At 47.8% G+C, this 20,113-nt stretch overlaps 58 pseudogenes; all 58 read left to right on the forward strand.

Moving 5' to 3' along the window:
* The first annotated feature begins 1 nt into the window (after position 1).
* LOC143791932 (U2 spliceosomal RNA) lies at positions 2-175 on the forward strand (annotated as a pseudogene).
* Positions 176-351: 176 nt separating this feature from the next.
* Positions 352-525, forward strand: LOC143792513 (U2 spliceosomal RNA; annotated as a pseudogene).
* Positions 526-700: 175 nt separating this feature from the next.
* On the forward strand, positions 701-852 carry LOC143791615 (U2 spliceosomal RNA; annotated as a pseudogene).
* Positions 853-1,050: 198 nt separating this feature from the next.
* On the forward strand, positions 1,051-1,224 carry LOC143792409 (U2 spliceosomal RNA; annotated as a pseudogene).
* Positions 1,225-1,400: 176 nt separating this feature from the next.
* On the forward strand, positions 1,401-1,575 carry LOC143791456 (U2 spliceosomal RNA; annotated as a pseudogene).
* A 175-nt stretch (positions 1,576-1,750) lies between these two features.
* On the forward strand, positions 1,751-1,924 carry LOC143792524 (U2 spliceosomal RNA; annotated as a pseudogene).
* Positions 1,925-2,099: 175 nt separating this feature from the next.
* On the forward strand, positions 2,100-2,273 carry LOC143792410 (U2 spliceosomal RNA; annotated as a pseudogene).
* Positions 2,274-2,449: 176 nt separating this feature from the next.
* LOC143791367 (U2 spliceosomal RNA) lies at positions 2,450-2,601 on the forward strand (annotated as a pseudogene).
* A 198-nt stretch (positions 2,602-2,799) lies between these two features.
* Positions 2,800-2,973, forward strand: LOC143792116 (U2 spliceosomal RNA; annotated as a pseudogene).
* A 176-nt stretch (positions 2,974-3,149) lies between these two features.
* LOC143791578 (U2 spliceosomal RNA) lies at positions 3,150-3,323 on the forward strand (annotated as a pseudogene).
* Positions 3,324-3,499: 176 nt separating this feature from the next.
* LOC143791601 (U2 spliceosomal RNA) lies at positions 3,500-3,673 on the forward strand (annotated as a pseudogene).
* Positions 3,674-3,849: 176 nt separating this feature from the next.
* LOC143792240 (U2 spliceosomal RNA) lies at positions 3,850-4,023 on the forward strand (annotated as a pseudogene).
* A 176-nt stretch (positions 4,024-4,199) lies between these two features.
* Positions 4,200-4,373, forward strand: LOC143792411 (U2 spliceosomal RNA; annotated as a pseudogene).
* A 176-nt stretch (positions 4,374-4,549) lies between these two features.
* LOC143792511 (U2 spliceosomal RNA) lies at positions 4,550-4,723 on the forward strand (annotated as a pseudogene).
* A 176-nt stretch (positions 4,724-4,899) lies between these two features.
* On the forward strand, positions 4,900-5,051 carry LOC143791453 (U2 spliceosomal RNA; annotated as a pseudogene).
* A 198-nt stretch (positions 5,052-5,249) lies between these two features.
* LOC143791371 (U2 spliceosomal RNA) lies at positions 5,250-5,423 on the forward strand (annotated as a pseudogene).
* A 175-nt stretch (positions 5,424-5,598) lies between these two features.
* LOC143792412 (U2 spliceosomal RNA) lies at positions 5,599-5,772 on the forward strand (annotated as a pseudogene).
* A 176-nt stretch (positions 5,773-5,948) lies between these two features.
* Positions 5,949-6,122, forward strand: LOC143792413 (U2 spliceosomal RNA; annotated as a pseudogene).
* Positions 6,123-6,298: 176 nt separating this feature from the next.
* On the forward strand, positions 6,299-6,450 carry LOC143791448 (U2 spliceosomal RNA; annotated as a pseudogene).
* A 198-nt stretch (positions 6,451-6,648) lies between these two features.
* Positions 6,649-6,822, forward strand: LOC143792535 (U2 spliceosomal RNA; annotated as a pseudogene).
* Positions 6,823-6,997: 175 nt separating this feature from the next.
* LOC143792414 (U2 spliceosomal RNA) lies at positions 6,998-7,171 on the forward strand (annotated as a pseudogene).
* Positions 7,172-7,347: 176 nt separating this feature from the next.
* On the forward strand, positions 7,348-7,521 carry LOC143792023 (U2 spliceosomal RNA; annotated as a pseudogene).
* Positions 7,522-7,697: 176 nt separating this feature from the next.
* On the forward strand, positions 7,698-7,871 carry LOC143792415 (U2 spliceosomal RNA; annotated as a pseudogene).
* Positions 7,872-8,047: 176 nt separating this feature from the next.
* On the forward strand, positions 8,048-8,221 carry LOC143791782 (U2 spliceosomal RNA; annotated as a pseudogene).
* Positions 8,222-8,397: 176 nt separating this feature from the next.
* LOC143792416 (U2 spliceosomal RNA) lies at positions 8,398-8,571 on the forward strand (annotated as a pseudogene).
* Positions 8,572-8,747: 176 nt separating this feature from the next.
* Positions 8,748-8,921, forward strand: LOC143791783 (U2 spliceosomal RNA; annotated as a pseudogene).
* Positions 8,922-9,097: 176 nt separating this feature from the next.
* On the forward strand, positions 9,098-9,268 carry LOC143792075 (U2 spliceosomal RNA; annotated as a pseudogene).
* Positions 9,269-9,444: 176 nt separating this feature from the next.
* Positions 9,445-9,618, forward strand: LOC143791834 (U2 spliceosomal RNA; annotated as a pseudogene).
* Positions 9,619-9,794: 176 nt separating this feature from the next.
* On the forward strand, positions 9,795-9,965 carry LOC143792076 (U2 spliceosomal RNA; annotated as a pseudogene).
* Positions 9,966-10,141: 176 nt separating this feature from the next.
* LOC143791835 (U2 spliceosomal RNA) lies at positions 10,142-10,315 on the forward strand (annotated as a pseudogene).
* Positions 10,316-10,491: 176 nt separating this feature from the next.
* Positions 10,492-10,703, forward strand: LOC143791864 (U2 spliceosomal RNA; annotated as a pseudogene).
* A 138-nt stretch (positions 10,704-10,841) lies between these two features.
* LOC143791260 (U2 spliceosomal RNA) lies at positions 10,842-11,015 on the forward strand (annotated as a pseudogene).
* Positions 11,016-11,190: 175 nt separating this feature from the next.
* LOC143792125 (U2 spliceosomal RNA) lies at positions 11,191-11,364 on the forward strand (annotated as a pseudogene).
* Positions 11,365-11,539: 175 nt separating this feature from the next.
* Positions 11,540-11,713, forward strand: LOC143792417 (U2 spliceosomal RNA; annotated as a pseudogene).
* Positions 11,714-11,889: 176 nt separating this feature from the next.
* On the forward strand, positions 11,890-12,063 carry LOC143792024 (U2 spliceosomal RNA; annotated as a pseudogene).
* Positions 12,064-12,239: 176 nt separating this feature from the next.
* Positions 12,240-12,413, forward strand: LOC143792418 (U2 spliceosomal RNA; annotated as a pseudogene).
* Positions 12,414-12,589: 176 nt separating this feature from the next.
* On the forward strand, positions 12,590-12,763 carry LOC143791784 (U2 spliceosomal RNA; annotated as a pseudogene).
* A 176-nt stretch (positions 12,764-12,939) lies between these two features.
* Positions 12,940-13,113, forward strand: LOC143792420 (U2 spliceosomal RNA; annotated as a pseudogene).
* Positions 13,114-13,289: 176 nt separating this feature from the next.
* On the forward strand, positions 13,290-13,463 carry LOC143791785 (U2 spliceosomal RNA; annotated as a pseudogene).
* Positions 13,464-13,639: 176 nt separating this feature from the next.
* Positions 13,640-13,810, forward strand: LOC143792077 (U2 spliceosomal RNA; annotated as a pseudogene).
* A 176-nt stretch (positions 13,811-13,986) lies between these two features.
* On the forward strand, positions 13,987-14,160 carry LOC143791836 (U2 spliceosomal RNA; annotated as a pseudogene).
* A 176-nt stretch (positions 14,161-14,336) lies between these two features.
* Positions 14,337-14,507, forward strand: LOC143792078 (U2 spliceosomal RNA; annotated as a pseudogene).
* A 176-nt stretch (positions 14,508-14,683) lies between these two features.
* Positions 14,684-14,857, forward strand: LOC143791837 (U2 spliceosomal RNA; annotated as a pseudogene).
* Positions 14,858-15,033: 176 nt separating this feature from the next.
* LOC143791865 (U2 spliceosomal RNA) lies at positions 15,034-15,245 on the forward strand (annotated as a pseudogene).
* Positions 15,246-15,383: 138 nt separating this feature from the next.
* Positions 15,384-15,557, forward strand: LOC143791272 (U2 spliceosomal RNA; annotated as a pseudogene).
* Positions 15,558-15,732: 175 nt separating this feature from the next.
* Positions 15,733-15,906, forward strand: LOC143792421 (U2 spliceosomal RNA; annotated as a pseudogene).
* A 176-nt stretch (positions 15,907-16,082) lies between these two features.
* Positions 16,083-16,256, forward strand: LOC143792422 (U2 spliceosomal RNA; annotated as a pseudogene).
* Positions 16,257-16,432: 176 nt separating this feature from the next.
* On the forward strand, positions 16,433-16,644 carry LOC143792196 (U2 spliceosomal RNA; annotated as a pseudogene).
* A 138-nt stretch (positions 16,645-16,782) lies between these two features.
* LOC143791333 (U2 spliceosomal RNA) lies at positions 16,783-16,956 on the forward strand (annotated as a pseudogene).
* Positions 16,957-17,132: 176 nt separating this feature from the next.
* Positions 17,133-17,306, forward strand: LOC143791417 (U2 spliceosomal RNA; annotated as a pseudogene).
* A 176-nt stretch (positions 17,307-17,482) lies between these two features.
* On the forward strand, positions 17,483-17,656 carry LOC143792423 (U2 spliceosomal RNA; annotated as a pseudogene).
* Positions 17,657-17,832: 176 nt separating this feature from the next.
* Positions 17,833-18,006, forward strand: LOC143792020 (U2 spliceosomal RNA; annotated as a pseudogene).
* Positions 18,007-18,182: 176 nt separating this feature from the next.
* Positions 18,183-18,356, forward strand: LOC143791612 (U2 spliceosomal RNA; annotated as a pseudogene).
* A 176-nt stretch (positions 18,357-18,532) lies between these two features.
* On the forward strand, positions 18,533-18,706 carry LOC143792038 (U2 spliceosomal RNA; annotated as a pseudogene).
* Positions 18,707-18,882: 176 nt separating this feature from the next.
* Positions 18,883-19,056, forward strand: LOC143792424 (U2 spliceosomal RNA; annotated as a pseudogene).
* A 176-nt stretch (positions 19,057-19,232) lies between these two features.
* Positions 19,233-19,406, forward strand: LOC143792141 (U2 spliceosomal RNA; annotated as a pseudogene).
* Positions 19,407-19,582: 176 nt separating this feature from the next.
* Positions 19,583-19,756, forward strand: LOC143792425 (U2 spliceosomal RNA; annotated as a pseudogene).
* Positions 19,757-19,932: 176 nt separating this feature from the next.
* On the forward strand, positions 19,933-20,106 carry LOC143792427 (U2 spliceosomal RNA; annotated as a pseudogene).
* The last annotated feature ends 7 nt before the right edge of the window (positions 20,107-20,113 follow it).

Consider the following 20,113-nt stretch of genomic DNA (forward strand, 5'->3'; position numbering starts at 1 on the left):
CATCTCTTCTCGGCCAAATGGCTCAAGATGAAGCGTAGTGTCTGTTCTTATTAGTTTAATATCTGATACGTCCCTTATTTGGGGACCATATATTAAATGGATTTTTGGAACAGGGAGCTGGAAATGGAGCTTGCTTTGTCACACGGAACCTTCACGGGGATGGAGGGTGTGGTTATGCAGATTCAAAACGCATTGTGCACAGCTTGAACACATGCACACCGCAGAACTGTCATCGATAGAGCATCCAGAGTTTCTGGAAATGTCTTTCCTGCGGCAATCTTTTGCTACGTCTCCACAGTGGGTGTCGGTTGTAGGCCTTGGTGCGGCCCAAGTGGCAAACCATTTCTGATCATCTCTTCTCGGCCAAATGGCTCAAGATCAAGTGTAGTGTCTGTTCTTATTAGTTTAATATCTGATACGTCCCCTATTTGGGGACCATATATTAAATGGATTTTTGGAACAGGGAGCTGGAAATGGAGCTTGCTTTGTCGCACGGAACCTTCACGGGGATGGAGGGTGTGGTTATGCAGATTCAAAACGCGTTGCGCACAGCTTGAACACATGCACACCGCAGAACTGTCATCGATAGAGCATCCAGAGTTTCTGGAAATGTCTTCCCTGCGGCAATCTTTTGCTACATCTCACAGTGGATGTCGGTTGTAGGCCTTGGTGCGGCCCAAGTGGCAAACCATTTCTGATCATCTCTTCTCGGCCAAATGGCTCAAGATCAAGCGTAGTGTCTGTTCTTATTAGTTTAATATCTGATACGTCCCCTATTTGGGGACCATATATTAAATGGATTTTTGGAACAGGGAGCTGGAAATGGAGCTGGCTTTGTCACACGGAACCTTCACGGGGATGGAGGGTGTGGTTATGCAGATTCAAAACGCGTTGCGCACAGCTTGAACACATGCACACCGCAGAACTGTCATCGACAGAGCATCCAGAGTTTCTGGAAATGTCTTCCCTGCGGCAATCTTTTGCTACGTCTCCACAGTTGGTGTCGGTTGTAGGCCTTGGTGCGGCCCAAGTGGCAAACCATTTCTGATCATCTCTTCTCGGCCAAATGGCTCAAGATCAAGCGTAGTGTCTGTTCTTATTAGTTTAATATCTGATACGTCCCCTATTTGGGGACCATATATTAAATGGATTTTTGGAACAGGGAGCTGGAAATGGAGCTTGCTTTGTCACACGGAACCTTCACGGGGATGGAGGGTGTGGTTATGCAGATTCAAAATGCGTTGCGCACAGCTTGTACACATGCACACCGCAGAACTGTCATCGACAGAGCATCCAGAGTTTCTGGAAATGTCTTCCCTGCGGCAATCTTTTGCTACGTCTCCACAGTGGGTGTCGGTTGTAGGCCTTGGTGCGGCCCAAGTGGCAAACCATTTCTGATCATCTCTTCTCGGCCAAATGGCTCAAGATCAAGCGTAGTGTCTGTTCTTATTAGTTTAATATCTGATACGTCCCCTATTTGGGGACCATACATTAAATGGATTTTTGGAACAGGGAGCTGGAAATGGAGCTTGCTTTGTCAAACGGAACCTTCACGGGGATGAAGGGTGTGGTTATGCAGATTCAAAACGCGTTGCGCACAGCTTGAACACATGCACACCGCAGAACTGTCATCGACAGAGCATCCAGAGTTTCTGGAAATGTCTTCCCTGCGGCAATCTTTTGCTACGTCTCCACAGTGGGTGTCGGTTGTAGGCCTTGGTGCGGCCCAAGTGGCAAACCATTTCTGATCATCTCTTCTCGGCCAAATGGCTCAAGATCAAGTGTAGTGTCTGTTCTTATTAGTTTAATATCTGATACGTCCCCTATTTGGGGACCATATATTAAATGGATTTTTGGAACAGGGAGCTGGAAATGGAGCTTGCTTTGTCGCACGGAACCTTCACGGGGATGGAGGGTGTGGTTATGCAGATTCAAAACGCGTTGCGCACAGCTTGAACACATGCACACCGCAGAACTGTCATCGATAGAGCATCCAGAGTTTCTGGAAATGTCTTCCCTGCGGCAATCTTTTGCTACGTCTCACAGTGGATGTCGGTTGTAGGCCTTGGTGCGGCCCAAGTGGCAAACCATTTCTGATCATCTCTTCTCGGCCAAATGGCTCAAGATCAAGCGTAGTGTCTGTTCTTATTAGTTTAATATCTGATACGTCCCCTATTTGGGGACCATATATTAAATGGATTTTTGGAACAGGGAGCTGGAAATGGAGCTTGCTTTGTCACACGGAACCTTCACGGGGATGGAGGGTGTGGTTATGCAGATTCAAAACGCGTTGCGCACAGCTTGAACACATGCACACCGCAGAACTGTCATCGACAGAGCATCCAGAGTTTCTGGAAATGTCTTCCCTGCGGCAATCTTTTGCTACGTCTCCACAGTTGGTGTCGGTTGTAGGCCTTGGTGCGGCCCAAGTGGCAAACCATTTCTGATCATCTCTTCTCGGCCAAATGGCTCAAGATCAAGCGTAGTGTCTGTTCTTATTAGTTTAATATCTGATACGTCCCCTATTTGGGGACCATATATTAAATGGATTTTTGGAACAGGGAGCTGGAAATGGAGCTTGCTTTGTCACATGGAACCTTCACGGGGATGGAGGGTGTGGTTATGCAGATTCAAAATGCGTTGCGCACAGCTTGAACACACGCACACCGCAGAACTGTCATCGACAGAGCATCCAGAGTTTCTGGAAATGTCTTCCCTGCGGCTATCTTTTGCTACGTCTCCACAGTAAGTGTCGGTTGCAGGCCTTGGTGCGGCCCAAGTGGCAAACCATTTCTGATCATCTCTTCTCGGCCAAATGGCTCAAGATCAAGCGTAGTGTCTGTTCTTATTAGTTTAATAGCTGATACGTCCCCTATTTGGGGACCATATATTAAATGGATTTTTGGAACAGGGAGCTGGAAATGGAGCTTGCTTTGTCGCACGGAACCTTCACGGGGGTGGAGGGTGTGGTTATGCAGATTCAAAACGCGTTGCGCACAGCTTGAACACATGCACACCGCAGAACTGTCATCGACAGATCATCCAGAGTTTCTGGAAATGTCTTCCCTGCGGCAATCTTTTGCTACGTCTCCACAGTGGGTGTCGGTTGTAGGCCTTGGTGCGGCCCAAGTGGCAAACCATTTCTGATCATCTCTTCTCGGCCAAATGGCTCAAGATCAAGCGTAGTGTCTGTTCTTATTAGTTTAATATCTGATACATCCCCTATTTGGGGACCATATATTAAATGGATTTTTGGAACAGGGAGCTGGAAATGGAGCTTGCTTTGTCACACGGAACCTTCACGGGGATGGAGGGTGTGGTTATGCAGATTCAAAACGCGTTGCGCACAGCTTGAACACATGCACACCGCAGAACTATCATTGACAGATCATCCAGAGTTTCTGGAAATGTCTTCCCTGCGGCAATCTTTTGCTACGTCTCCACAGTGGGTGTCGGTTGTAGGCCTTGGTGCGGCCCAAGTGGCAAACCATTTCTGATCATCTCTTCCTGGCCAAATGGCTCAAGATCAAGCGTAGTGTCTGTTCTTATTAGTTTAATATCTGATACGTCCCCTATTTGGGGACAATATATTAAATGGATTTTTGGAACAGGGAGCTGGAAATGGAGCTTGCTTTGTCACACGGAACCTTCACGGGGATGGAGGGTGTGGTTATGCAGATTCAAAACGCGTTGCGCACAGCTTGAACACATGCACACCGCAGAACTGTCGTCGACAGAGCATCCAGAGTTTCTGGAAATGTCTTCCCTGCGGCAATCTTTTGCTACGTCTCCACAGTGGGTGTCGGTTGTAGGCCTTGGTGCGGCCCAAGTGGCAAACCATTTCTGATCATCTCTTCTCGGCCAAATGGCTCAAGATCAAGCGTAGTGTCTGTTCTTATTAGTTTAATATCTGATACGTCCCCTATTTGGGGACCATATATTAAATGGATTTTTGGAACAGGGAGCTAGAAATGGAGCTTGCTTTGTCACACGGAACCTTCACGGGGATGGAGGGTGTGGTTATGCAGATTCAAAACGCGTTGCGCACAGCTTGAACACATGCACACCGCAGAACTGTCATCGACAGAGCATCCAGAGTTTCTGGAAATGTCTTCCCTGCGGCAATCTTTTGCTACGTCTCCACAGTTGGTGTCGGTTGTAGGCCTTGGTGCGGCCCAAGTGGCAAACCATTTCTGATCATCTCTTCTCGGCCAAATGGCTCAAGATCAAGCGTAGTGTCTGTTCTTATTAGTTTAATATCTGATACGTCCCCTATTTGGGGACCATATATTAAATGGATTTTTGGAACAGGGAGCTGGAAATGGAGCTTGCTTTGTCACACGGAACCTTCACGGGGATGGAGGGTGTGGTTATGCAGATTCAAAACGCATTGTGCACAGCTTGAACACATGCACACCGCAGAACTGTCATCGATAGAGCATCCAGAGTTTCTGAAAATGTCTTTCCTGCGGCAATCTTTTGCTACGTCTCCACAGTGGGTGTCGGTTGTAGGCCTTGGTGCGGCCCAAGTGGCAAACCATTTCTGATCATCTCTTCTCGGCCAAATGGCTCAAGATCAAGCGTAGTGTCTGTTCTTATTAGTTTAATATCTGATACGTCCCCTATTTGGGGACCATATATTAAACGGATTTTTGGAACTGGGAGCTGGAAATGGAGCTTGCTTTGTCACACGGAACCTTCACGGGGATGGAGGGTGTGGTTATGCAGATTCAAAACGCGTTGCGCACAGCTTGAACACATGCACACCGCAGAACTGTCATCGACAGAGCATCCAGAGTTTCTGGAAATGTCTTCCCTGCGGCAATCTTTTGCTACGTCTCCACAGTGGATGTCGGTTGTAGGCCTTGGTGCGGCCCAAGTGGCAAACCATTTCTGATCATCTCTTCTCGGCCAAATGGCTCAAGATCAAGCGTAGTGTCTGTTCTTATTAGTTTAATATCTGATACGTCCCCTATTTGGGGACCATACATTAAATGGATTTTTGGAACAGGGAGCTGGAAATGGAGCTTGCTTTGTCACACGGAACCTTCACGGGGATGAAGGGTGTGGTTATGCAGATTCAAAACGCGTTGCGCACAGCTTGAACACATGCACACCGCAGAACTGTCATCGACAGAGCATCCAGAGTTTCTGGAAATGTCTTCCCTGCAGCAATCTTTTGCTACGTCTCCACAGTGGGTGTCGGTTGTAGGCCTTGGTGCGGCCCAAGTGGCAAACCATTTCTGATCATCTCTTCTCGGCCAAATGGCTCAAGATCAAGTGTAGTGTCTGTTCTTATTAGTTTAATATCTGATACGTCCCCTATTTGGGGACCATATATTAAATGGATTTTTGGAACAGGGAGCTGGAAATGGAGCTTTCTTTGTCGCACGGAACCTTCACGGGGATGGAGGGTGTGGTTATGCAGATTCAAAACGCGTTGCGCACAGCTTGAACACATGCACACCGCAGAACTGTCATCGATAGAGCATCCAGAGTTTCTGGAAATGTCTTCCCTGCGGCAATCTTTTGCTACGTCTCACAGTGGATGTCGGTTGTAGGCCTTGGTGCGGCCCAAGTGGCAAACCATTTCTGATCATCTCTTCTCGGCCAAATGGCTCAAGATCAAGCGTAGTGTCTGTTCTTATTAGTTTAATATCTGATACGTCCCCTATTTGGGGACCATATATTAAATGGATTTTTGGAACAGGGAGCTGGAAATGGAGCTTGCTTTGTCACACGGAACCTTCACGGGGATGGAGGGTGTGGTTATGCAGATTCAAAACGCGTTGCGCACAGCTTGAACACATGCACACCGCAGAACTGTCATCGACAGAGCATCCAGAGTTTCTGGAAATGTCTTCCCTGCGGCAATCTTTTGCTACGTCTCCACAGTTGGTGTCGGTTGTAGGCCTTGGTGCGGCCCAAGTGGCAAACCATTTCTGATCATCTCTTCTCGGCCAAATGGCTCAAGATCAAGCGTAGTGTCTGTTCTTATTAGTTTAATATCTGATACGTCCCCTATTTGGGGACCATATATTAAATGGATTTTTGGAACAGGGAGCTGGAAATGGAGCTTGCTTTGTCACACGGAACCTTCACGGGGATGGAGGGTGTGGTTATGCAGATTCAAAATGCATTGCGCACAGCTTGAACACATGCACACCGCAGAACTGTCATCGACAGAGCATCCAGAGTTTCTGGAAATGTCTTCCCTGCGGCAATCTTTTGCTACGTCTCCACAGTGGGTGTCGGTTGTAGGCCTTGGTGCGGCCCAAGTGGCAAACCATTTCTGATCATCTCTTCTCGGCCAAATGGCTCAAGATCAAGCGTAGTGTCTGTTCTTATTAGTTTAATATCTGATACGTCCCCTATTTGGGGACCATACATTAAATGGATTTTTGGAACAGGGAGCTGGAAATGGAGCTTGCTTTGTCACACGGAACCTTCACGGGGATGAAGGGTGTGGTTATGCAGATTCAAAACGCATTGCGCACAGCTTGAACACATGCACACCGCAGAGCTGTCATCGACAGAGCATCCAGAGTTTCTGGAAATGTCTTCCCTGCAGCAATCTTTTGCTACGTCTCCACAGTGGGTGTCGGTTGTAGGCCTTGGTGCGGCCCAAGTGGCAAACCATTTCTGATCATCTCTTCTCGGCCAAATGGCTCAAGATCAAGTGTAGTGTCTGTTCTTATTAGTTTAATATCTGATACGTCCCCTATTTGGGGACCATATATTAAATGGATTTTTGGAACAGGGAGCTGGAAATGGAGCTTGCTTTGTCGCACGGAACCTTCACGGGGATGGAGGGTGTGGTTATGCAGATTCAAAACGCATTGCGCACAGCTTGAACACATGCACACCGCAGAACTGTCATCGATAGAGCATCCAGAGTTTCTGGAAATGTCTTCCCTGCGGCAATCTTTTGCTACGTCTCACAGTGGATGTCGGTTGTAGGCCTTGGTGCGGCCCAAGTGGCAAACCATTTCTGATCATCTCTTCTCGGCCAAATGGCTCAAGATCAAGCGTAGTGTCTGTTCTTATTAGTTTAATATCTGATACGTCCCCTATTTGGGGACCATATATTAAATGGATTTTTGGAACAGGGAGCTGGAAATGGAGCTTGCTTTGTCACACGGAACCTTCACGGGGATGGAGGGTGTGGTTATGCAGATTCAAAACGCGTTGCGCACAGCTTGAACACATGCACACCGCAGAACTGTCATCGACAGAGCATCCAGAGTTTCTGGAAATGTCTTCCCTGCGGCAATCTTTTGCTACGTCTCCACAGTTGGTGTCGGTTGTAGGCCTTGGTGCGGCCCAAGTGGCAAACCATTTCTGATCATCTCTTCTCGGCCAAATGGCTCAAGATCAAGCGTAGTGTCTTTTCCTATTAGTTTAATATCTGATACGTCCCCTATTTGGGGACCATATATTAAATGGATTTTTGGAACAGGGAGCTGGAAATGGAGCTTGCTTTGTCACACGGAACCTTCACGGGGATGGAGGGTGTGGTTATGCAGATTCAAAATGCGTTGCGCACAGCTTGAACACATGCACACCGCAGAACTGTCATCGACAGAGCATCCAGAGTTTCTGGAAATGTCTTCCCTGCGGCAATCTTTTGCTACGTCTCCACAGTGGGTGTCGGTTGTAGGCCTTGGTGCGGCCCAAGTGGCAAACCATTTCTGATCATCTCTTCTCGGCCAAATGGCTCAAGATCAAGCGTAGTGTCTGTTCTTATTAGTTTAATATCTGATACGTCCCCTATTTGGGGACCATATATTAAATGGATTTTTGGAACAGGGAGCTGGAAATGGAGCTTGCTTTGTCACACGGAACCTTCACGGGGATGGAGGGTGTGGTTATGCAGATTCAAAACGCGTTGCGCACAGCTTGAACACATGCACACCGCAGAACTGTCGTCGACAGAGCATCCAGAGTTTCTGGAAATGTCTTCCCTGCGGCAATCTTTTGCTACGTCTCCACAGTGGGTGTCGGTTGTAGGCCTTGGTGCGGCCCAAGTGGCAAACCATTTCTGATCATCTCTTCTCGGCCAAATGGCTCAAGATCAAGCGTAGTGTCTGTTCTTATTAGTTTAATATCTGTTACGTCCCCTATTTGGGGACCATATATTAAATGGATTTTTGGAACAGGGAGCTGGAAATGGAGCTTGCTTTGTCACACGGAACCTTCACGGGGATGGAGGGTGTGGTTATGCAGATTCAAAACGCGTTGCGCACAGCTTGAACACATGCACACCGCAGAACTGTCATCGACAGAGCATCCAGAGTTTCTGGAAATGTCTTCCCTGCGGCAATCTTTTGCTACGTCTCCACAGTGGGTGTCGGTTGTAGGCCTTGGTGCGGCCCAAGTGGCAAACCATTTCTGATCATCTCTTCTCGGCCAAATGGCTCAAGATCAAGCGTAGTGTCTGTTCTTATTAGTTTAATATCTGATACGTCCCCTATTTGGGGACCATATATTAAATGGATTTTTGGAACAGGGAGCTGGAAATGGAGCTTGCTTTGTCACACGGAACCTTCACGGGGATGGAGGGTGTGGTTATGCAGATTCAAAACGCGTTGCGCACAGCTTGAACACATGCACACCGCAGAACTGTCGTCGACAGAGCATCCAGAGTTTCTGGAAATGTCTTCCCTGCGGCAATCTTTTGCTACGTCTCCACAGTGGGTGTCGGTTGTAGGCCTTGGTGCGGCCCAAGTGGCAAACCATTTCTGATCATCTCTTCTCGGCCAAATGGCTCAAGATCAAGCGTAGTGTCTGTTCTTATTAGTTTAATATCTGTTACGTCCCCTATTTGGGGACCATATATTAAATGGATTTTTGGAACAGGGAGCTGGAAATGGAGCTTGCTTTGTCACACGGAACCTTCACGGGGATGGAGGGTGTGGTTATGCAGATTCAAAACGCGTTGCGCACAGCTTGAACACATGCACACCGCAGAACTGTCATCGACAGAGCATCCAGAGTTTCTGGAAATGTCTTCCCTGCGGCAATCTTTTGCTACGTCTTAACAGTGGGTGTCGGTTGTAGGCCTTGGTGCGGCCCAAGTGGCAAACCATTTCTGATCATCTCTTCTCGGCCAAATGGATCAAGATCAAGCGTAGTGTCTGTTATTAGTTTAATATCTGATACGTCCCGTATTTGGGGACCATATATTACATGGATTTTTGGAACAGGGAGCTGGAAATGGAGCTTGCTTTGTCACACGGAACCTTCACGAGGATGGAGGGTGTGGTTATGCAGATTCAAAACGCGTTGCGCACAGCTTGAACACATGCACACCGCAGAACTGTCATCGACAGAGCATCCAGAGTTTCTGGAAATGTCTTCCCTGCGGCAATCTTTTGCTACATCTCCACAGTGGGTGTCGGTTGTAGGCCTTGGTGCGGCCCAAGTGGCAAACCATTTCTGATCATCTCTTCTCGGCGAAATGGCTCAAGATCAAGCGTAGTGTCTGTTCTTATTAGTTTAATATCTGATACGTCCCCTATTTGGGGACCATATATTAAATGGATTTTTGGAACAGGGAGCTGGAAATGGAGCTTGCTTTGTCACACGGAACCTTCACGGGGATGGAGGGTGTGGTTATGCAGATTCAAAACGCGTTGCGCACAGCTTGAACACATGCACACCGCAGAACTGTCATCGACAGAGCATCCAGAGTTTCTGGAAATGTCTTCCCTGCGGCAATCTTTTGCTACGTCTTAACAGTGGGTGTCGGTTGTAGGCCTTGGTGCGGCCCAAGTGGCAAACCATTTCTGATCATCTCTTCTCGGCCAAATGGATCAAGATCAAGCGTAGTGTCTGTTATTAGTTTAATATCTGATACGTCCCGTATTTGGGGACCATATATTACATGGATTTTTGGAACAGGGAGCTGGAAATGGAGCTTGCTTTGTCACACGGAACCTTCACGAGGATGGAGGGTGTGGTTATGCAGATTCAAAACGCGTTGCGCACAGCTTGAACACATGCACACCGCAGAACTGTCATCGACAGAGCATCCAGAGTTTCTGGAAATGTCTTCCCTGCGGCAATCTTTTGCTACATCTCCACAGTGGGTGTCGGTTGTAGGCCTTGGTGCGGCCCAAGTGGCAAACCATTTCTGATCATCTCTTCTCGGCGAAATGGCTCAAGATCAAGCGTAGTGTCTGTTCTTATTAGTTTAATATCTGATACGTCCCCTATTTGGGGACCATATATTAAATGGATTTTTGGAACAGGGAGCTGGAAATGGAGCTTGCTTTGTCACACGGAACCTTCACGGGGATGGAGGGTGTGGTTATGCAGATTCAAAACGCGTTGCGCACAGCTTGAACACATGCACACCGCAGAACTGTCATCGACAGAGCATCCAGAGTTTCTGGAAATGTCTTCCCTGCGGCAATCTTTTGCTACGTCTCCACAGTGGGTGTCGGTTGTAGGCCTTGGTGCGGCCCAAGTGGCAAATCATTTCTGATCATCTCTTCTCGGCCAAATGACTCAAGATCAAGCGTAGTGTCTGTTCTTATTAGTTTAATATCTGATACGTCCCCTATTTGGGGACCATATATTAAATATATTTTTGGAACAGGGAGCTGGAAATGGAGCTTGCTTTGTCGCACGGAACCATCACGGGGGTGGAGGGTGTGGTTATGCAGATTCAAAACGCGTTTCGCACAGCTTGAACACATGCACACCGCAGAACTGTCATCGACAGATCATCCAGAGTTTCTGGAAATGTCTTCCCTGCGGCAATCTTTTGCTACGTCTCCACAGTGGGTGTCGGTTGTAGGCCTTGGTGCGGCCCAAGTGGCAAACCATTTCTGATCATCTCTTCTCGGCCAAATGGCTCAAGATCAAGTGTAGTGTCTGTTCTTATTAGTTTAATATCTGATACGTCCCCTATTTGGGGACCATATATTAAATGGATTTTTGGAACAGGGAGCTGGAAATGGAGCTTGCTTTGTCGCACGGAACCTTCACGGGGATGGAGGGTGTGGTTATGCAGATTCAAAATGCGTTGCGCACAGCTTGAACACATGCACACCGCAGAACTGTCATCGATAGAGCATCCAGAGTTTCTGGAAATGTCTTCCCTGCGGCAATCTTTTGCTACGTCTCACAGTGGATGTCGGTTGTAGGCCTTGGTGCGGCCCAAGTGGCAAACCATTTCTGATCATCTCTTCTCGGCCAAATGGCTCAAGATCAAGCGTAGTGTCTGTTCTTATTAGTTTAATATCTGATACGTCCCCTATTTGGGGACCATATATTAAATGGATTTTTGGAACAGGGAGCTGGAAATGGAGCTTGCTTTGTCGCACGGAACCTTCACGGGGATGGAGGGTGTGGTTATGCAGATTCAAAACGCATTGCGCACAGCTTGAACACATGCACACCGCAGAACTGTCATCGATAGAGCATCCAGAGTTTCTGGAAATGTCTTCCCTGCGGCAATCTTTTGCTACGTCTCACAGTGGATGTCGGTTGTAGGCCTTGGTGCGGCCCAAGTGGCAAACCATTTCTGATCATCTCTTCTCGGCCAAATGGCTCAAGATCAAGCGTAGTGTCTGTTCTTATTAGTTTAATATCTGATACGTCCCCTATTTGGGGACCATATATTAAATGGATTTTTGGAACAGGGAGCTGGAAATGGAGCTTGCTTTGTCACACGGAACCTTCACGGGGATGGAGGGTGTGGTTATGCAGATTCAAAACGCGTTGCGCACAGCTTGAACACATGCACACCGCAGAACTGTCATCGACAGAGCATCCAGAGTTTCTGGAAATGTCTTCCCTGCGGCAATCTTTTGCTACGTCTCCACAGTTGGTGTCGGTTGTAGGCCTTGGTGCGGCCCAAGTGGCAAACCATTTCTGATCATCTCTTCTCGGCCAAATGGCTCAAGATCAAGCGTAGTGTCTTTTCCTATTAGTTTAATATCTGATACGTCCCCTATTTGGGGACCATATATTAAATGGATTTTTGGAACAGGGAGCTGGAAATGGAGCTTGCTTTGTCACACGGAACCTTCACGGGGATGGAGGGTGTGGTTATGCAGATTCAAAATGCGTTGCGCACAGCTTGAACACATGCACACCGCAGAACTGTCATCGACAGAGCATCCAGAGTTTCTGGAAATGTCTTCCCTGCGGCAATCTTTTGCTACGTCTCCACAGTGGGTGTCGGTTGTAGGCCTTGGTGCGGCCCAAGTGGCAAACCATTTCTGATCATCTCTTCTCGGCCAAATGGCTCAAGATCAAGCGTAGTGTCTGTTCTTATTAGTTTAATATCTGATACGTCCCCTATTTGGGGACCATATATTAAATGGATTTTTGGAACAGGGAGCTGGAAATGGAGCTTGCTTTGTCACACGGAACCTTCACGGGGATGGAGGGTGTGGTTATGCAGATTCAAAACGCGTTGCGCACAGCTTGAACACATGCACACCGCAGAACTGTCGTCGACAGAGCATCCAGAGTTTCTGGAAATGTCTTCCCTGCGGCAATCTTTTGCTACGTCTCCACAGTGGGTGTCGGTTGTAGGCCTTGGTGCGGCCCAAGTGGCAAACCATTTCTGATCATCTCTTCTCGGCCAAATGGCTCAAGATCAAGCGTAGTGTCTGTTCTTATTAGTTTAATATCTGTTACGTCCCCTATTTGGGGACCATATATTAAATGGATTTTTGGAACAGGGAGCTGGAAATGGAGCTTGCTTTGTCACACGGAACCTTCACGGGGATGGAGGGTGTGGTTATGCAGATTCAAAACGCGTTGCGCACAGCTTGAACACATGCACACCGCAGAACTGTCATCGACAGAGCATCCAGAGTTTCTGGAAATGTCTTCCCTGCGGCAATCTTTTGCTACGTCTCCACAGTGGGTGTCGGTTGTAGGCCTTGGTGCGGCCCAAGTGGCAAACCATTTCTGATCATCTCTTCTCGGCCAAATGGCTCAAGATCAAGCGTAGTGTCTGTTCTTATTAGTTTAATATCTGATACGTCCCCTATTTGGGGACCATATATTAAATGGATTTTTGGAACAGGGAGCTGGAAATGGAGCTTGCTTTGTCACACGGAACCTTCACGGGGATGGAGGGTGTGGTTATGCAGATTCAAAACGCGTTGCGCACAGCTTGAACACATGCACACCGCAGAACTGTCGTCGACAGAGCATCCAGAGTTTCTGGAAATGTCTTCCCTGCGGCAATCTTTTGCTACGTCTCCACAGTGGGTGTCGGTTGTAGGCCTTGGTGCGGCCCAAGTGGCAAACCATTTCTGATCATCTCTTCTCGGCCAAATGGCTCAAGATCAAGCGTAGTGTCTGTTCTTATTAGTTTAATATCTGTTACGTCCCCTATTTGGGGACCATATATTAAATGGATTTTTGGAACAGGGAGCTGGAAATGGAGCTTGCTTTGTCACACGGAACCTTCACGGGGATGGAGGGTGTGGTTATGCAGATTCAAAACGCGTTGCGCACAGCTTGAACACATGCACACCGCAGAACTGTCATCGACAGAGCATCCAGAGTTTCTGGAAATGTCTTCCCTGCGGCAATCTTTTGCTACGTCTTAACAGTGGGTGTCGGTTGTAGGCCTTGGTGCGGCCCAAGTGGCAAACCATTTCTGATCATCTCTTCTCGGCCAAATGGATCAAGATCAAGCGTAGTGTCTGTTATTAGTTTAATATCTGATACGTCCCGTATTTGGGGACCATATATTACATGGATTTTTGGAACAGGGAGCTGGAAATGGAGCTTGCTTTGTCACACGGAACCTTCACGAGGATGGAGGGTGTGGTTATGCAGATTCAAAACGCGTTGCGCACAGCTTGAACACATGCACACCGCAGAACTGTCATCGACAGAGCATCCAGAGTTTCTGGAAATGTCTTCCCTGCGGCAATCTTTTGCTACATCTCCACAGTGGGTGTCGGTTGTAGGCCTTGGTGCGGCCCAAGTGGCAAACCATTTCTGATCATCTCTTCTCGGCGAAATGGCTCAAGATCAAGCGTAGTGTCTGTTCTTATTAGTTTAATATCTGATACGTCCCCTATTTGGGGACCATATATTAAATGGATTTTTGGAACAGGGAGCTGGAAATGGAGCTTGCTTTGTCACACGGAACCTTCACGGGGATGGAGGGTGTGGTTATGCAGATTCAAAACGCGTTGCGCACAGCTTGAACACATGCACACCGCAGAACTGTCATCGACAGAGCATCCAGAGTTTCTGGAAATGTCTTCCCTGCGGCAATCTTTTGCTACGTCTTAACAGTGGGTGTCGGTTGTAGGCCTTGGTGCGGCCCAAGTGGCAAACCATTTCTGATCATCTCTTCTCGGCCAAATGGATCAAGATCAAGCGTAGTGTCTGTTATTAGTTTAATATCTGATACGTCCCGTATTTGGGGACCATATATTACATGGATTTTTGGAACAGGGAGCTGGAAATGGAGCTTGCTTTGTCACACGGAACCTTCACGAGGATGGAGGGTGTGGTTATGCAGATTCAAAACGCGTTGCGCACAGCTTGAACACATGCACACCGCAGAACTGTCATCGACAGAGCATCCAGAGTTTCTGGAAATGTCTTCCCTGCGGCAATCTTTTGCTACATCTCCACAGTGGGTGTCGGTTGTAGGCCTTGGTGCGGCCCAAGTGGCAAACCATTTCTGATCATCTCTTCTCGGCGAAATGGCTCAAGATCAAGCGTAGTGTCTGTTCTTATTAGTTTAATATCTGATACGTCCCCTATTTGGGGACCATATATTAAATGGATTTTTGGAACAGGGAGCTGGAAATGGAGCTTGCTTTGTCACACGGAACCTTCACGGGGATGGAGGGTGTGGTTATGCAGATTCAAAACGCGTTGCGCACAGCTTGAACACATGCACACCGCAGAACTGTCATCGACAGAGCATCCAGAGTTTCTGGAAATGTCTTCCCTGCGGCAATCTTTTGCTACGTCTCCACAGTGGGTGTCGGTTGTAGGCCTTGGTGCGGCCCAAGTGGCAAATCATTTCTGATCATCTCTTCTCGGCCAAATGACTCAAGATCAAGCGTAGTGTCTGTTCTTATTAGTTTAATATCTGATACGTCCCCTATTTGGGGACCATATATTAAATATATTTTTGGAACAGGGAGCTGGAAATGGAGCTTGCTTTGTCGCACGGAACCATCACGGGGGTGGAGGGTGTGGTTATGCAGATTCAAAACGCGTTTCGCACAGCTTGAACACATGCACACCGCAGAACTGTCATCGACAGATCATCCAGAGTTTCTGGAAATGTCTTCCCTGCGGCAATCTTTTGCTACGTCTCCACAGTGGGTGTCGGTTGTAGGCCTTGGTGCGGCCCAAGTGGCAAACCATTTCTGATCATCTCTTCTCGGCCAAATGGCTCAAGATCAAGTGTAGTGTCTGTTCTTATTAGTTTAATATCTGATACGTCCCCTATTTGGGGACCATATATTAAATGGATTTTTGGAACAGGGAGCTGGAAATGGAGCTTGCTTTGTCGCACGGAACCTTCACGGGGATGGAGGGTGTGGTTATGCAGATTCAAAATGCGTTGCGCACAGCTTGAACACATGCACACCGCAGAACTGTCATCGATAGAGCATCCAGAGTTTCTGGAAATGTCTTCCCTGCGGCAATCTTTTGCTACGTCTCACAGTGGATGTCGGTTGTAGGCCTTGGTGCGGCCCAAGTGGCAAACCATTTCTGATCATCTCTTCTCGGCCAAATGGCTCAAGATCAAGCGTAGTGTCTGTTCTTATTAGTTTAATATCTGATACGTCCCCTATTTGGGGACCATATATTAAATGGATTTTTGGAACAGGGAGCTGGAAATGGAGCTTGCTTTGTCACACGGAACCTTCACGGGGATGGAGGGTGTGGTTATGCAGATTCAAAACGCGTTGCGCACAGCTTGAACACATGCACACCGCAGAACTGTCATCGACAGAGCATCCAGAGTTTCTGGAAATGTCTTCCCTGCGGCAATCTTTTGCTACGTCTCCACAGTGGGTGTCGGTTGCAGGCCTTGGTGCGGCCCAAGTGGCAAACCATTTCTGATCATCTCTTCTCGGCCAAATGGCTCAAGATCAAGCGTAGTGTCTGTTCTTATTAGTTTAATATCTGATACGTCCCCTATTTGGGGACCATATATTAAATGGATTTTTGGAACAGGGAGCTGGAAATGGAGCTTGCTTTGTCACACGGAACCTTCACGGGGATGGAGGGTGTGGTTATGCAGATTCAAAACGCGTTGCGCACAGCTTGAACACATGCACACCGCAGAACTGTCATCGACAGAGCATCCAGAGTTTCTGGAAATGTCTTCCCTGCGGCAATCTTTTGCTACGTCTCCACAGTGGGTGTCGGTTGTAGGCCTTGGTGCGGCCCAAGTGGCAAATCATTTCTGATCATCTCTTCTCGGCCAAATGGCTCAAGATCAAGCGTAGTGTCTGTTCTTATTAGTTTAATATCTGATACGTCCCCTATTTGGGGACCATATATTAAATGGATTTTTGGAACAGGGAGCTGGAAATGGAGCTTGCTTTGTCGCACGGAACCATCACGGGGGTGGAGGGTGTGGTTATGCAGATTCAAAACGCGTTTCACACAGCTTGAACACATGCACACCGCAGAACTGTCATCGACAGATCATCCAGAGTTTCTGGAAATGTCTTCCCTGCGGCAATCTTTTGCTACGTCTCCACAGTGGGTGTCGGTTGTAGGCCTTGGTGCGGCCCAAGTGGCAAACCATTTCTGATCATCTCTTCTTGGCCAAATGGCTCAAGATCAAGCGTAGTGTCTGTTCTTATTAGTTTAATATCTGATACGTCCCCTATTTGGGGACCATATATTAAATGGATTTTTGGAACAGGGAGCTGGAAATGGAGCTTGCTTTGTCACACGGAACCTTCACGGGGATGGAGGGTGTGGTTATGCAGATTCAAAACGCGTTGCGCACAGCTTGAACACATGCACACCGCAGAACTGTCATCGACAGAGCATCCAGAGTTTCTGGAAATGTCTTCCCTGCGGCAATCTTTTGCTACGTCTCCACAGTGGGTGTCGGTTGTAGGCCTTGGTGCGGCCCAAGTGGCAAACCATTTCTGATCAACTCTTCTCGGCCAAATGGCTCAAGATCAAGTGTAGTGTCTGTCCTTATTAGTTTAATATCTGATACGTCCCCTATTTGGGGACCATATATTAAATGGATTTTTGGAACAGGGAGCTGGAAATGGAGCTTGCTTTGTCGCACGGAACCTTCACGGGGATGGAGGGTGTGGTTATGCAGATTCAAAACGCGTTGCGCAGAGCTTGAACACATGCACACCGCAGAACTGTCATCGACAGAGCATCCAGAGTTTCTGGAAATGTCTTCCCTGTGGCAATCTTTTGCTACGTCTCCACAGTGGGTGTCGGTTGTAGGCCTTGGTGCGGCCCAAGTGGCAAACCATTTCTGATCATCTCTTCTCGGCCAAATGGCTCAAGATCAAGCGTAGTGTCTGTTCTTATTAGTTTAATATCTGATACGTCCCCTATTTGGGGACCATATATTAAATGGATTTTTGGAACAGGGAGCTGGAAATGGAGCTTGCTTTGTCACACGGAACCTTCACGGGGATGGAGGGTGTGGTTATGCAGATTCAAAACGCGTTGCGCACAGCTTGAACACATGCACACCGCAGAACTGTCATCGACAGAGCATCCAGAGTTTCTGGAAATGTCTTCCCTGCGGCAATCTTTTGCTACGTCTCCACAGTGGGTGTCGGTTGTAGGCCTTGGTGCGGCCCAAGTGGCAAACCATTTCTGATCATCTCTTCTCGGCCAAATGGCTCAAGATCAAGCGTAGTGTCTGTTCATATTAGTTTAATATCTGTTACGTCCCCTATTTGGGGACCATATATTAAATGGATTTTTGGAACAGGGAGCTGGAAATGGAGCTTGCTTTGTCACACGGAACCTTCACGGGGATGGAGGGTGTGGTTATGCAGATTCAAAACGCGTTGCGCACAGCTTGAACACATGCACACCGCAGAACTGTCATCAACAGAGCATCCAGAGTTTCTGGAAATGTCTTCCCTGCGGCAATCTTTTGCTACGTCTTAACAGTGGGTGTCGGTTGTAGGCCTTGGTGCGGCCCAAGTGGCAAACCATTTCTGATCATCTCTTCTCGGCCAAATGGATCAAGATCAAGCGTAGTGTCTGTTCTTATTAGTTTAATATCTGATACGTCCCCTATTTGGGGACCATATATTAAATGGATTTTTGGAACAGGGAGCTGGAAATGGAGCTTGCTTTGTCACACTGAACCTTCACGGGGATGGAGGGTGTGGTTATGCAGATTCAAAACGCGTTGCGCACAGCTTGAACACATGCACACCGCAGAACTGTCATCAACAGAGCATCCAGAGTTTCTGGAAATGTCTTCCCTGCGGCAATCTTTTGCTACGTCTCCACAGTGGGTGTCGGTTGTAGGCCTTGGTGCGGCCCAAGTGGCAAACCATTTCTGATCATCTCTTCTCGGCCAAATGGCTCAAGATCAAGCGTAGTGTCTGTTCTTATTAGTTTAATATCTGATACGTCCCCTATTTGGGGACCATATATTAAATGGATTTTTGGAACAGGGAGCTGGAAATGGAGCTTGCTTTGTCGCACGGAACCTTCACGGGGGTGGAGGGTGTGGTTATGCAGATTCAAAATGCGTTTCGCACAGCTTGAACACATGCACACCGCAGAACTGTCATCGACAGATCATCCAGAGTTTCTGGAAATGTCTTCCCTGCGGCAATCTTTTGCTACGTCTCCACAGTGGGTGTCGGTTGTAGGCCTTGGTGCGGCCCAAGTGGCAAACCATTTCTGATCATCTCTTCTCGGCCAAATGGCTCAAGATCAAGCGTAGTGTCTGTTCTTATTAGTTTAATATCTGATACGTCCCCTATTTGGGGACCATATATTAAATGGATTTTTGGAACAGGGAGCTGGAAATGGAGCTTGCTTTGTCACACGGAACCTTCACGGGGATGGAGGGTGTGGTTATGCAGATTCAAAACGCGTTGCGCACAGCTTGAACACATGCACACCGCAGAACTGTCATCAACAGAGCATCCAGAGTTTCTGGAAATGTCTTCCCTGCGGCAATCTTTTGCTACGTCTCCACAGTGGGTGTCGGTTGTAGGCCTTGGTGCGGCCCAAGTGGCAAACCATTTCTGATCAACTCTTCTCGGCCAAATGGCTCAAGATCAAGTGTAGTGTCTGTTCTTATTAGTTTAATATCTGATACGTCCCCTATTTGGGGACCATATATTAAATGGATTTTTGGAACAGGGAGCTGGAAATGGAGCTTGCTTTGTCACACGGAACCTTCACGGGGATGGAGGGTGTGGTTATGCAGATTCAAAACGCGTTGCGCACAGCTTGAACACATGCACACCGCAGAACTGTCATCGACAGATCATCCAGAGTTTCTGGAAATGTCTTCCCTGCGGTAATCTTTTGCTACGTCTCCACAGTGGGTGTCGGTTGTAGGCCTTGGTGCGGCCCAAGTGGCAAACCATTTCTGATCATCTCTTCTCGGCCAAATGGCTCAAGATCAAGCGTAGTGTCTGTTCTTATTAGTTTAATATCTGATACGTCCCCTATTTGGGGACCATATATTAAATGGATTTTTGGAACAGGGAGCTGGAAATGGAGCTTGCTTTGTCACACGGAACCTTCACGGGGATGGAGGGTGTGGTTATGCAGATTCAAAACGCGTTGCGCACAGCTTGAACACATGCACACCGCAGAACTGTCATCGACAGAGCATCCAGAGTTTCTGGAAATGTCTTCCCTGCGGCAATCTTTTGCTACGTCTCCACAGTGGGTGTCGGTTGTAGGCCTTGGTGCGGCCCAAGTGGCAAACCATTTCTGATCATCTCTTCTCGGCCAAATGGCTCAAGATCAAGCGTAGTGTCTGTTCTTATTAGTTTAATATCTGATACGTCCCCTATTTGGGGACCATATATTAAATGGATTTTTGGAACAGGGAGCTGGAAATGGAGCTTGCTTTGTCACACGGAACCTTCACGGGGATGGAGGGTGTGGTTATGCAGAT

The sequence above is a fragment of the Ranitomeya variabilis genome, unplaced genomic scaffold (genome assembly GCF_051348905.1).
Source record: "Ranitomeya variabilis isolate aRanVar5 unplaced genomic scaffold, aRanVar5.hap1 Scaffold_69, whole genome shotgun sequence".
Classification (NCBI taxonomy): Eukaryota; Metazoa; Chordata; class Amphibia; order Anura; family Dendrobatidae; genus Ranitomeya; species Ranitomeya variabilis.